Source organism: Rhinopithecus bieti, unplaced genomic scaffold (assembly GCF_001698545.2).
Source record: "Rhinopithecus bieti isolate Rb0 unplaced genomic scaffold, ASM169854v2 scaffold_72405, whole genome shotgun sequence".
In the NCBI taxonomy this organism is placed as follows: Eukaryota; Metazoa; Chordata; class Mammalia; order Primates; family Cercopithecidae; genus Rhinopithecus; species Rhinopithecus bieti.
Genome location: NW_016826897.1, coordinates 33698 through 46732, shown reverse-complemented (window position 1 = coordinate 46732; position 13035 = coordinate 33698). Strand labels below are relative to the sequence as shown.

The 13035-nt window shown below is 40.2% G+C and overlaps 1 long non-coding RNA gene across 1 annotated transcript; it reads left to right on the top strand.

Moving 5' to 3' along the window:
* Positions 1-8458: 8458 nt before the first annotated feature.
* LOC108523154 (uncharacterized) lies at positions 8459-10792 on the top strand. The gene is made up of 3 exons (XR_001883726.1): positions 8459-8634; positions 8865-8967; positions 9252-10792. It is a non-coding gene; the product is annotated as an uncharacterized LOC108523154 (long non-coding RNA).
* The last annotated feature ends 2243 nt before the right edge of the window (positions 10793-13035 follow it).

The window sequence follows — 13035 nt, the reverse complement described above, 5'->3', positions numbered from 1 at the left end:
AAAAAAAAAAAAAAAAAAAATCAATTAATATACATCAAAGACCTAAATATAAGAGCTAAAATTATAAAACTCTTGGGAGAAAACACAGTAGTAAATCCTCATGACACTGAATGTCTGATACCCATAATGGATAGTGAGACGATAACTAGTTCGGATTAGGACCATTCTCTAACTTCTGTGTCCTCAGGAAATGGCATAGTTTCTGGTATATAGAAGATGCCCGATACATGTTTTTAAAAACAAATGGTTCAATGCAGATATCTTGTTAAACAAACATGTCTGTCTTCAAAGGCCTGAAATAAAAAGATTCTTTTAAAAAATGAAACTTCCCAAAATAACAAATTAAAGCATATGGAGTGAAGCATTAATTAGCTGCTCTTAAGAAAAACTATGGAAGCTGAGACAAGGCCCTGGAAAACACTGATAGGGAAGCAACTTAAGCAACTTAACAGAGATACCAAACTTCTTCAATAATGCTTAAATAAATAAAAGTAAAACTACGCTAAAAGAAAGCTTCCTTGTAATATCAAGGTGGACTATAATGGTATCCATATGTTGTGCTATACCCAATGTGGCTAATTATTTTAAGTTAAGCATGGGTATATATCCTTATAGTTACTGGTTCAAAAGGGGGAGAAATCAACATTTTCTTATCATTTTGATCTTGGTTATTTTTACTCAGCTATATTTAAATGACCAATATTTTCTACAGCGCATTTTGAGAACTCTAGCTTAATACTGCCAATGATATTTTAGAATTATTAGATTTCATAAGGGTTCATGCCCCAGTGCTTCAAGGGATTGTTTGCTGCACTATTACTTCAACAGAGAGGCCTAATTTTGAGTTAGGTTGCAGGAACTGGTCACTCTTAGGCTCTTATTTCTATAAGTCATAAAAATTATGGAGAATGGGAAAGAGGACTCTCCTGACCCCCATTTCTCCCTTGTCTTTACAGGATGGCTAATAACAAATTAACAGTTTGCTTTTTGGGGGTGCTATTAGATTACTAACTAAAATTAAGACACCTATTAGGAAGTAACTGATCCCTTATTTACAAAGAAGGGCCAATGCTTCTGTGTTCATCCTTGTCTAAAGCTTTATAATGTTTATACATCTTGGCAGTAATTAACATTAGTTCCTTACTGTATACTACATGCTAAAACTGTTAAGTCCTTTAACCAGCTATTAGAACCTTGTTACAGCTAGGTAAAGAAATGTTCTAAGTAAATCAAGTATCTATCCAAGACTACTGCCCTTGTCTAAAACTATGCTATCTGCCACAGTAGCCACAGGTCATGTGTGACTACTTACATTAAAATTAAATAAAATTAAAATCAGTCTCCAATTCACTCTTGCCACATGTCAAGTGCTCAATAGCCACATATGGCTTAAGGGCTACTGCAGTAGACAGAACCGATTTAGAACATTTACAAATGTTGGAGACTGTTTCCAGACTCATCATAAAAGCACTATAATATCAGCCTTATTACTACATTGCTATATTTTGCTTTTTTCTCTTTGCCTAAAAGTTATTGCCCAGTTGAATCATACTTATTCACCACATTTGCTTATTTCCTAAAATCAAATATTCTCTCAAAGGAGGAAGATCTGCAAGTGCTGTGGCCATTCAGAAAGAAAGAAAGAAAGAAAGAAAGAAAGAAAGAAAGCAAGCAAGCAAGCAAGCAAGCAAGCAAGCAAGCAAGCTTTTGCAGGCTCTGAATGCATTTCCAGATGTAGTGTCAGAAATGGTTTGAATAATCATCGGAGCCCAAGAGGGCCACTGCCTTTGAGTTAATAAGACTTATCTGTAAATGGATGCTTGCATGACTTTTTCAAAATCAGCCATTTTAAGTGAATACAGAAGGTATATAATACCTTTGGCTGCTGCTTTAATAAGTGGAATAAAAGAAACTCATAGGTTGCCTTTGGTCTACACTTGCGTGAAAGACAAATACCTCCTGTTAATTCTAAGGTCTTTCACTAAATCTTCATTCCAACAAGGTTCCATCTTCCTGTTTCTCATCATAGTTTTCCAATAGCCCCTTTTGGCTCTATCTTTCCCCTTATCTACCACTTACCCACCCACAGATACACTCATACCTTTCTTCTTTGGCCATCTCCAGAGCACTATCATTCCACCTATCACCACCTTGGAAAACTGCATTTTCCTGTGATCTCTACCTATCAGGCAAAGCTGATGTCTGCAGAGAAGGCAGGTTGAGGAGGTTCCTGAGAGGTTTCCAAAGGCAGCAAATTGAATGAATTTGAAAGAACACACAGTGGAGTTAAACTGTATTGCGTGAGGGCTAGGGCTCTTGTTGGAGTCAGTGTAGTTAGTGGTTAACGGTTTTGCTGCGAATCAGACCTACGTTTGAAATCTTGCTCTAACACGTAATAGCTGTGAGACTCTCACCAAGAAGTGATCTCTGGACCTCGGATTCCTCATCTGCAAATAAGGAACTTGACCAGTCTCCCTAAGACTGTTGTGGGTAATGAGATTACACACATGGGGGGCACCAAATAAATGAGAGATAAAGTAGCGAGTGTCATATTTTATAAGAGATGCAGAATCATAAATGCTTTTGCATTTGGAAAATGTACATTCCAACAAAAGCACACTTAAAAAAAAACTTTAAAATTGGGATAGAAAAGAAAAGAACGTTTCCACAAAGATACTTAATACTAAAAGGTTATTTAGAGTTTGGGAAGAAAAAAAAATGTGATGAAAATCTTGGGGTTTGAGAAAGATGATAAAGCACAGTTTAAAAGAGATACAGGTTCTTCATCAGGGTGAATAAACAGGAAATAAATCATTAAGGGGTCCCCAATTTACTGGCAACTGGGCCAAAGAGGTAATTACAAAAATCATATTTACGAAAAGCCTAGTGCTATCCATTCAAACATTCTATTACCAGGACTGATAAAGTAAAAACAGAAAGTCCATCCCTATTTGGGTAAACTCTCCCTAGCAACACCTTACATTCCTTCCCTTAGTAAAGTATCTTACAAACAGGAACCACTGCTCACAGGAGAGGATATCGTGTATTAAAGTTTCAATGTACACCCGACCAGCAATGAACACAACTACAACATCATCAGTAAGCTTCTATCATTTACTGAAGATAGAACATGTAGTGCTATGGTAATTCTCGTTAGGAAAAACTTACAGCATTGTAAAATACTCCTCCTAAAGAAAACCTGCCGGAGGCGGGGCCCTGTGGCTCATGCCTGGAATCCCAGCACTTTGGGAGGTTGAGGCAGGCGGATAACTTGAGATCAGCCTGGCCAAGATGGCGAAACCCCATCTCTACTAAAAATACAAAAAATACAAAAAATAGCCGGGCATGGTGGCACATGCCTGTAATCTCAGCTACCTGGAGGGCTGAAGCATGAGACTGGCTTGAACCCCAGAGGTGGAGGTTGCAGTGAACTGAGATCCCACCACTGCACTCCAGCCTGGCCAACAGTGAGACCCTGTCAAAAGAAACAAAGAAACAAACTAAAGAAACAAAGAAACAAACTAAAGAAACAAAGAAACAAACTAAAGAAACAAAGAAACAAACTAAAGAAACAAAGGAAAGGAAAGGAAAGGAAAGGAAAGGAAAGGAAAGGAAAGGAAAGGAAAGGAAAGGAAAGGAAAGGAAAGGAAAGAAAGGAAAGGAACGGAAAGGAACGGAGAGGAACGGAATGGAACAGAGGAAAGGAAGGAAAGGAAGGAAGAGGAAAGAAAAGGAAAGAAAAGAAAAGGAAGGAAAGGAAAGGGAAGGAACGGAACGGAACGGAACGGAACGGAAAGGAAAGGAAATGAAAGGAAAGGAACACCAAGAAAGAAAACGTGCAGGAGACAGGATAGGGACATAAGAAATGTGATAAAAGTATGATTCAAACCCAAGGCTTCATATATAAAGCAAGTTATCATTTTGTCCCCATCCCCCCGCCCCGTTGTATGGGGACACTAACAACATAAAAGAATAAACAGAGACAATAAACCTCATCAACAGTCCTTCCAACCATACCACATGTCCAGGACTTCATATAGGCATCTGCTACAAATTATGAGAAAAACACATTCTGCTTCATTCTGACCAAAAGACAACAGAGACATGTGCAAAGAAAACATTATTATATTAGTTATTAATTTTTCTTGTGTGTATGTATTCTAACTTTTGAATACTTCAGTTTTATGAGTTCCCAATATAACAAAGGCAAATTTCCTAGCAGGGTCAAAGATTTCTAACCTTATCCTTCCTTAACAGGCATCCATATGAAGAAGTACAGTGTCAAGGTTCAAGAGCTAATAACAAGAGACGTTGGCACATAAACTGAATTATTTCATGATGGCTTTGTATTAACAGTAAAAAATCATAATATAACATTGTAACTATAGTTATAGGATGCTAAGGCAGTGTTATAGCACAAAATACAATCAAAGACCACAATGAAATTGAGAACTGAGCAGGAAATCAAACCAATTTCTTCAAGCTAAATTTCAACATTTCAGGAATTCAGAATCCTGACCCTTAATGGTCCTGAAACTTGGTAGTTAAGTCACTTACCTAACCTCTCTGTGCATCATTTAAAGAATGAGAATAACAACAATACATCAAATAAAGTATCAGAGGTAAAGCACCTAGAACAGTGCCTGGCACCTAGAAAGTACTCATCCCCTGTTAACTATTATTATAATCACGATCCCAATCTTCTCAGGAAGCACATTCCTAGAATGGGCAGAAATCAGAAACTCCAGTAATATACCACTGAACGTTGCATCTAATTAATAATTTGGAGGTTATCAGAATATTTAATATGGAGTTAGAAAAAGCACAGTTCAAAAGGGGAAAAATGACGCAGCCACGAAGATCCTAAAAACTAAAAAGGGCAATTAGACTCTAGGAAGGAAAAAAAAATGTGGTTGACCCCAATAATTCACTTCCTCGAAGTACAGAATAACACCTTTATGCAAAGTTATCTCAAAAAACTTCAGAGAAACCATGAGTGCAAGTTTATTTACACTTTACGCAAGTTGATTTATAAACTTATAAATTTATAAACCTTATGCAAGTTTATTTGTAGCAAAACTGATTTTACTACATTTCAGCTATGCATCTGAAATGACATGTTAGACCACTAATATCTTCATTAAAAATATCCTTTTGATTGTACACTTCACCATATTTAGCTGCTAGCTGCCATAATACTATTAACCAAATGAAAGTCTGTCCTCAAACACTGAACCTAAAAAATACAGTGTAATCTAACAATAAAATTACAATCAAGCATAATTATACCATATGACAATAAGGAATCAGAAATCAGAGGTTGTATTTTCAGAAAACAAAAAAGGTTTGTATCTTATGTCTCCAACATGTGATTTATCCATCTTCAGTAATTTTAATACTAGTACACAAAACCTACAAATCTTAGGATTAGGGCATTCACACTGGAATGATACGCATTCTACATTTAAAATGGAGTTAATTCATTACCATTCTCAACACATCAAAACTTCTAGTCCAAAGAAAACAAATTATGTGGGGCAGATGCACCTAGAATAAAGACTTTATTTCATCATTATTCACTTAGAAAATACTTTGTAAAGATTTTATGAGGTGTAAGTCAAAGTGTCTTCATATCTTAACACCTGCAGGGCACTGTAAAGTGGTACACGTGACCAATTATTTCTAAGTCAAACAAATACCTAGGCATAAAAGTAGTGGCTCTGGTGATTGCTAAATCTAACTTTTAAGTTTTTAAGAATAAACACCAGAAGACAGAGAGATGTCCTTGGAAATATGGTGGTTATGTCAGGCAAATCAAAGTCTGAATTCAATTACACTCAAGTTGTTTGTTTAGTTTTTAAAGCTTTTCTATCAATTTGATGAACAAGGTTCCTATTTCTTTTTCTATAAATGTAACACTTCTTCACAGCAGTTCATTTTAATTGGTTTATATTTCACATCTTTCCTGTCCATCCCACTGGACAAGCAACTCAGCTTACTTTTGCTTTACTTTTTAAACTCACAGCAATATTATAAGTCATCTAAAAATTGCAAGCTTTTTTGTTACAGAAACTATTTTTCCATCAGTACAGACCATTTGAGATTTTCTTAGAAATCAAACTTAATTAAATAAACGTAACAGCAATTTATCTGACACACACTTGATCAAGTATTACATTTCTCCTCAGGGAACTAAGGGGCAACCAACCTATTCTTCATTCACCTTTAAAGTAAACAACTTCGTTACAAAACGAAACAAAAAAGGAGGAAATTAATAGCAAAATAGGAGGTATTTCTTATATTCCAGTCAGTTTGCAAGCAAAATCACTGGAGCAAATCATAAGTTGCTGGAAGAGAACAGTAAGTACTTCAAGGCCATAATGTGCTACTTGCCCTCTGTGGTAAGCAAACTTTAGTGGCATCCAATCTAAGTTTATATCAAAGATCAATCAGAATCTTGCTTAACCATTACCCCTTACTCACACATATATATGTATATGTATTACAGTTATTAGTGCCAGAAATCTAGTGACCAAAACCACTAATCTAGGACTCTGAACGATTCTACGCAAACTCACCAGAAGAAATTATCGATCAATAAAATCAATGAAATTAAAACTTTGCAGAGTCAACTGAAACAATTTCATATTTATGAGAGTGTTAAGAACATAAACGTGGGGTTACCTTTTGCCTCCGTTTACAGCAAAAGGTTTTAACTCTGTGCTCAAAGTATAGAACGGTTTACACTCTACTCATTTACGAAATATACTGATCTCCAAACGTCTTCATAAAATTGGTAAAGACAGAATAAAGTCAATTGTTTATTTTCCTATAGCCAAACGTGTCCTGTTTGAAACATTCAAGTCATACTATAATACATTTAAGAATTGTGCTGGACACTGGTAATAGCTATTTTCCAGGCTTCCTTCCACATGCACCTTCTATTGCCAAAATACTGTAGTAAGGTGGGATATTATTTAAAGAGGTTATAGACATTCAAAAGGAAATGAGAATTTATAGATTAATAGATCTACAGCAACTACGTACCAACAAACGCACAACTGCTACATCAAATTTGTAAATCTTCTTTTTAAAACTGAAAGGTGTTAGTTGATCTGCAATGGTGTAATTTTATAAAGTACAGTAAACCCATGAATGCCTACATAAAGCCTCAACAATTCAGTCCACTGCAACACCACAAATTCACAGGAAATGTGGTCAAGTTCTTAGGGGCACAAAAATATTTTCGCTCAGTTTTTAAAAAATTGCCCTATTTATAATATACTCTCAGTTAATTTCCTGAAGTTTCATGGCATATATTTAGGTCTTTGGAAACTTACACACACACAATTTTTAAGTAGCAGAGTTGCTAATGGTTTTAGACGCTGAAGCATGTGCATTCCTGAATTTATCCCGTTTAACAAAAAGGGGGGCGCGAATATTCACGATGATCAACTTCTTCAATGCATTGCTGGGCCATGTTCTGAAACTTTTGGTTCTAAAATCTCCTCCGAAATCCACAAAGAGAAGCCACTAAAAATCAGTTGCCATTGTGATTTGGTGCCGACTACCGCTTCTTACTACTCTTTCTTCACAGCCCTCGCCCAGAACAGTGGAGCTCTCCGAAGTCCCAATGCTAGACCGGAAAAGAGAAGCCAAAGGAGACCTGAAACCCTCTTGGCGCTGCAGGAGGCGGTCTGGCTGAAGCGTCCCCCGCTCCTCCACAACTACCCACACGTCAGGCCCGGATCCCGCTGGGAGAAGATATTTAGGAAAGGAGGAATAAGCCGTCGCCGTCACTTAGCGCCGATTTCGGCCCTTCCCGCCCGGCTCTAGTACCTGCCTCCGGCCCTCGCCCATCCCCAGCTCACCCCGGCGGGGCTCGGCGCCGAAAGGGAACCCTCTCCTCGCTGGTCTCTCATTCCGATAGGCGCTAGGGCCTCTCGGACTCGGAGCGGGGCTGGAGGGTCTTCCAACAGGCCCCAAGTCCAGTCCTTCCCTCCCAAACAACATCCCGCCGAGCGTGCCCTGGCACCGCGCTTGGGAAGAGGGCCCCAGGCCTGCCTCCCGCCGACACCAAGAAGAAAAGGGAGGGAAGGAAGGGCGAAGATGGGGCCTGCCCTGGAGTCAAGTACCTTGTAGAAAGCGCCATTGGAGCCCCGCACTTCCACCACCAGCTCCTCCATCTTCTCTTCAGCCCTGCTCGCGCCGGGAGCCCGNCGCCGCGCTGCCGCACGCCCCCTGGCAGCGGCGCCTCCGTCACCGCCGCCGCCTGCGCTCGCCGTCGGCCCGCCGCCGGCTCAGAGGCGGCCCTTCACCGGAAGTGAAACCGAAACGGAGCTGAGCGCCTGACTGAGGCCGAACCCTCGGCCTGCTGCGCGTGTAAACACTGAAACCACGTCACGTGATCAACGCTGTTCCCTCCCCCCGCGGGCTCAGCCCCTCGGCCCCGCCCTCTCTCTTCAAGTGGCCTGGGAGCGCGCGCATGCGCGCTTCTGGGAACCGGCCGGGGATTCGGGTCGAACGTCAGACGCGCGGGCCGGGCGTGCGCGGGCTCGGCGGAGGGCGGGAAGGCTGAAGGGCGGTGACAGGTCGCACCGCCTCGCGAGGGCCGGAACGCCCATTTCTGCAGAGGTGCACTCAGTGGCGTGGGAAGTCAAATGCATCCGGTTATCCCAGTTCGGCCTCGCTAGGATTCCCGGGGGATGTCTGGTTTGGTTTGGTTTGTTTCAAAGTAGCGGAGAGCCTGACTGAGCGGGAGGTGGAGTGGAAGGCGAGAATAGGGGTGAGGGATTAGACAGAAGAAGACTTTGAACTAGGAACGGTGGCAACTAGGGTGACCCAGGCTTTTGTGACCCGTAGAGGCAGAGGGTGAGGAGTCACGCCCTCTCTCACCAGATTTTGGGTGGCCCTGTGGAGACACCCTGTGCCCTTTAAGGGACATGGATTGAGTCAGGACCTCAAAATGTTAGCCTTTCCTCAGACCCAGCTTTGACCCACGTACTCACCTTTCCTCAACTAATTCTCATACTTTCACTTGACCATATATTTTTTAAAATTTGGGTTAAGCACTTGAGGTTCATTTCTGCCCCTACTCTATGTGCACCCTGTACCAGAGGGTGGGGTGAACACGTGTGTAGCAGTCATGCGTCCTGTCTACAGGGACCGATGCACCTACTTGCAACCCTTTACCTTCTACTGTGAAACAAACCTTAACTTTTTCTTATTCCTGTTTTGCACGGTGCTTATAGCTGCCTTAATCCATGTTCCCTTTGGGATGCTGGTATCCAACTGAGAAGTTTATGTACCTGTCATGTGCCAGGCACTGTGCTAAGTGGTAGCGAGAAGTCGGTGAGCAAAACAGAAAAGAAAAAGAAGAAAAGACTGCCAGCATTGAACTTAGAACCTAGCAAAGTAGATGGACATAAATCAAATTATCAGAGAAGTAAATGAGGAGTTGCAGCTGTGATAAGGGATATGAAGAATAGGTGCTTCCATGATGGCGGAACATGACCCAGTCTGGGGTGGAGAAGGGGAAATGATTCCAGCTGGAATATGGCAGGTGAGAGTTAATTGGTAGCACTGGGTTGGCCGAGGCAGGATGACCTACCTCAGGCAGTTGCCCCAGAATGAGAGGATTGTTGCTGCTGGTGGAACTCCAGCTTTAAAGCAGTGGATCTAGGGCCACATTCCTCAAGGCCATAGTAAACAGGAAAGACCTTTTGGACTAGAGTCTTTGAAGTAGTCACATGAGGCCAAGACCCCAAGAGGGCTGAAAGAGAATCTCATCAGGCTGAATGGGAGCAGAGCATTAGCTGTAACTCCAATGTATTATAGTAAAAGGGTACACATTGACTACAATGATTATACCCCTCCAAGTGTAAGATGTTGTTCAATTTACCCAGGGCTTAAAAATATGTCAACTCTTCACAACCATTTTTACTATAAGCCACACTCAACCTGTGTTGTTCCCTGAACCTGTGATGCACTTTCATCCGTTCATGTCTCTACATATCCTTCCTGGGCCCCGTAGAGGCCCTACCCCTTATGGTTTTCAGCTGGATTCCCATTAGCTAGTTATTTTCTCTCAGGTACAGAGAGTTAACTTTGCTCTTCAATTTTCAGCACATTGTCATATCAGTCCCTACAAGGTCCTTATTTATATTATTTTATATTTTTTATATTATTTTTTCCTCATCTTCCTCAATCCCCACTCATTCTTCTAGACACAAACTGCAATGTGTTTGATAGAGATTCTTGATAATTTAAGACAGACAATGTTTTGTTTATGCTTCTTGCGTTTACAGAGATGGTATTGGACTGTAAATCTCTCTTTATAACTGTTTTACTCAACACTCTGTTTTTGAGCTATACCCACATTGCTGTGTGTACACCTAGTTTGCTACTGAGTAGGCCAGAAATTGTATTCATACATATCCCTACTGATCAGGCATCTAGGTTACTGTCAACTCCCTGAGGTCATACTGTGGTGACAACCCTTGTGAATGTCTTTACAAACCTTTGCCAGAACTTATTTTGTGCTCTTGTAGAACTTTGTGCATACCTAAACTGCTTGGCATATAGCAGGGACCCAACAAATGTTGAATACCTCTACTATGATGGTTAGTGTATCAGAATAATTTATTTATATTTCTGTTTTCCTTATTGAATTATTAGTACCTTCCAGACAGGGCAAATGTCTTTTCTATCTTTGTGTCTCTGGCACATTAAAAGTGGTTGATTTCAAGGTATGTTCAATGAATGCATAAATACTTATCCTCACTGCCAATACATACTGCCACTTAGTCTTGCCCACATGACTCTCAGTCTCAGCCTCACTCTGATCTCTAGCTTTTGATATTTCCCCTTTCAAGATAGCTTACCTGAATTCAGACACTGAGCTCAGGCCTGATCATGAGGCTGCTCTTCCAAAATCCTCTCTCTCTCTCTCTCTCTCTCTCTCATTCTCTCTCACACACATTCTCTCTCTCTCTCTCTCTCTCTCTCTCTCTCTCTCTCTCTCTCTCTCTCTCTCTCTCTCATTCTCTCTCACACACATTCTCTCTCTCTCTCTCTCTCTCTCTCTCTCTCTCATTCTCTCTCACACACATTCTCTCTCTCTCTCTCTCTCTCTCTCTCTCTCTCTCATTCTCTCTCACACACATTCTCTCTCTCTCTCTCCTTTCTCTCATTACAGGCAGCTCCTGCCCTCTAATTCATTGCTCAAGCCTAAAACTGAGACGTTTTGACCTTCTTTCACACATCAAATCCATCAGCAAATCATTGTAGAATCCAGAATCTGTTTCTCATCATTTTCTCAGCTAAAACCATAGTCCAAGCTTCCATCTCTTACCTGCGTTGTGGCAACAACTTCTTTGCTGGTATCCCTGCAGTCACTGTTCACTGTTGTCCTCTCTCTGACAGTTCGCAGCACAGAAGACAGAATGACCCTGTTCAGGTGTCAATCAAATCACTCTGCCACTCAGAATCCCCCAGTGACTCCCTACATCTCTCAGAGTAAAAGCCAGAGTCGTTATTTATTCTGGCTTCAGTGCCCTATATACTCTGACTTCTGTTATCTCCTCTATCTCACTTTCTGCTTTCCCCCTTCACTTCATTCCAGTGAATGAAATCTATCTAGTTCACCTAGATTTTCTCCTATGCTATCTTTCAGAAGTTTTACAGTTTTGTGTTTTGCATTTGGGTTCTATGATCCATTTTCAGTAATTTTTTTGAAAGATATAAGGTCTGTATCTAGATTATTTTTTGCATATGAATGTCCAGGTATTCCAGCACCATTTATTGAAAAGGCCATTGTTTCTCATTCCAGTCAATGTTTTCTTTGTTGTTTCTTGCAAATACTAGACAGGTTCTGTCTGTCTCCTCTCACTAGAGTGTAAGCTCAGTGAGAACAAAGATTTCCATTTGTTTTATTCACTGCTTGTCCCCAGCGCCTACCACAGTGTCTGGAATATAGTGAATGTTTACTAAATATTACATTAATGAATGAATATGTGTTGAGGACCCAGCCAAGGTTGAGTCAGCTCTCATGCCTATATTTATCTGATATTGGAATGATGCTTCAGTGTTTCTAGCCCAGCCTTGGCCCCTGGTTTCCATTAAATTGCTGCCTGTTGTCTTTGCATTGATTTATTCTGTGCTATTTCCTGCTCCTTCGCAATTTGAGCCCTCTGAGTCTTTTTCATGCCTCAATCCCAGCTGAAATGCCTTCTGCTCTTTCCGACTCTCAAATTTTATGTACCCTTCAGGACCCAGCTAAAGTCACACTTCTTTCTTGACACTTTCTCTGACAATTTCCTTTAACTGTGACCTCTCATTCAAATGAGATATTAGAAAAAAAAAACAATTAATTGGCTTTATTTTTTAGAATAGTTTTAGATTGATGGAAAAATTAAGCGATAGTGGAGAGAGTTTCTGTGTACTCCCTAATCTCCCCTCCTCCCCTACAGTTCCTCCTATTATTAACATCTTGCATTCGTATTGTACATTTATTATAGCTGATGCATTATTACTAACTAGTCTATAGTTTACATTAAGACTCACTCTTTGTGTTGCACAGCTCTGTGGGTTTTGAAAAAAGCACAGCATATCCACCATTAGTGTGTCAGCAGAACAGTTACACTGCACTAAAAAATTCCTCGTGTTCCACCTATTCATCTGGTACACCTGCAACCAACCACTGGCAATCGCTGATGTTTTTACTTTCTGTAGAGTTTTGCCTTTTCCATAATGTAACAGAGTTGGAATCATATAGTATGTAGTCTTTTCATACTGCTTTTTTTTTTTTTACTTAGCAATATACATTTAACATTCTTCTTTGTCTTTCATGGCTTGATAGTTTGTTTTCTTTTATTGTGCACAATATTCTACTGTATGGATATACCATGGTTTGTTTATCCATTTATTTATTGAAAGACATCTTGGTTGCTTTCAGTCTTTTAAAATTATGAATAAGCTTACTGTAAACTTTCTTGTACAGGTTTTTGTATGGACATGAGTTTTCAACTCATTTAG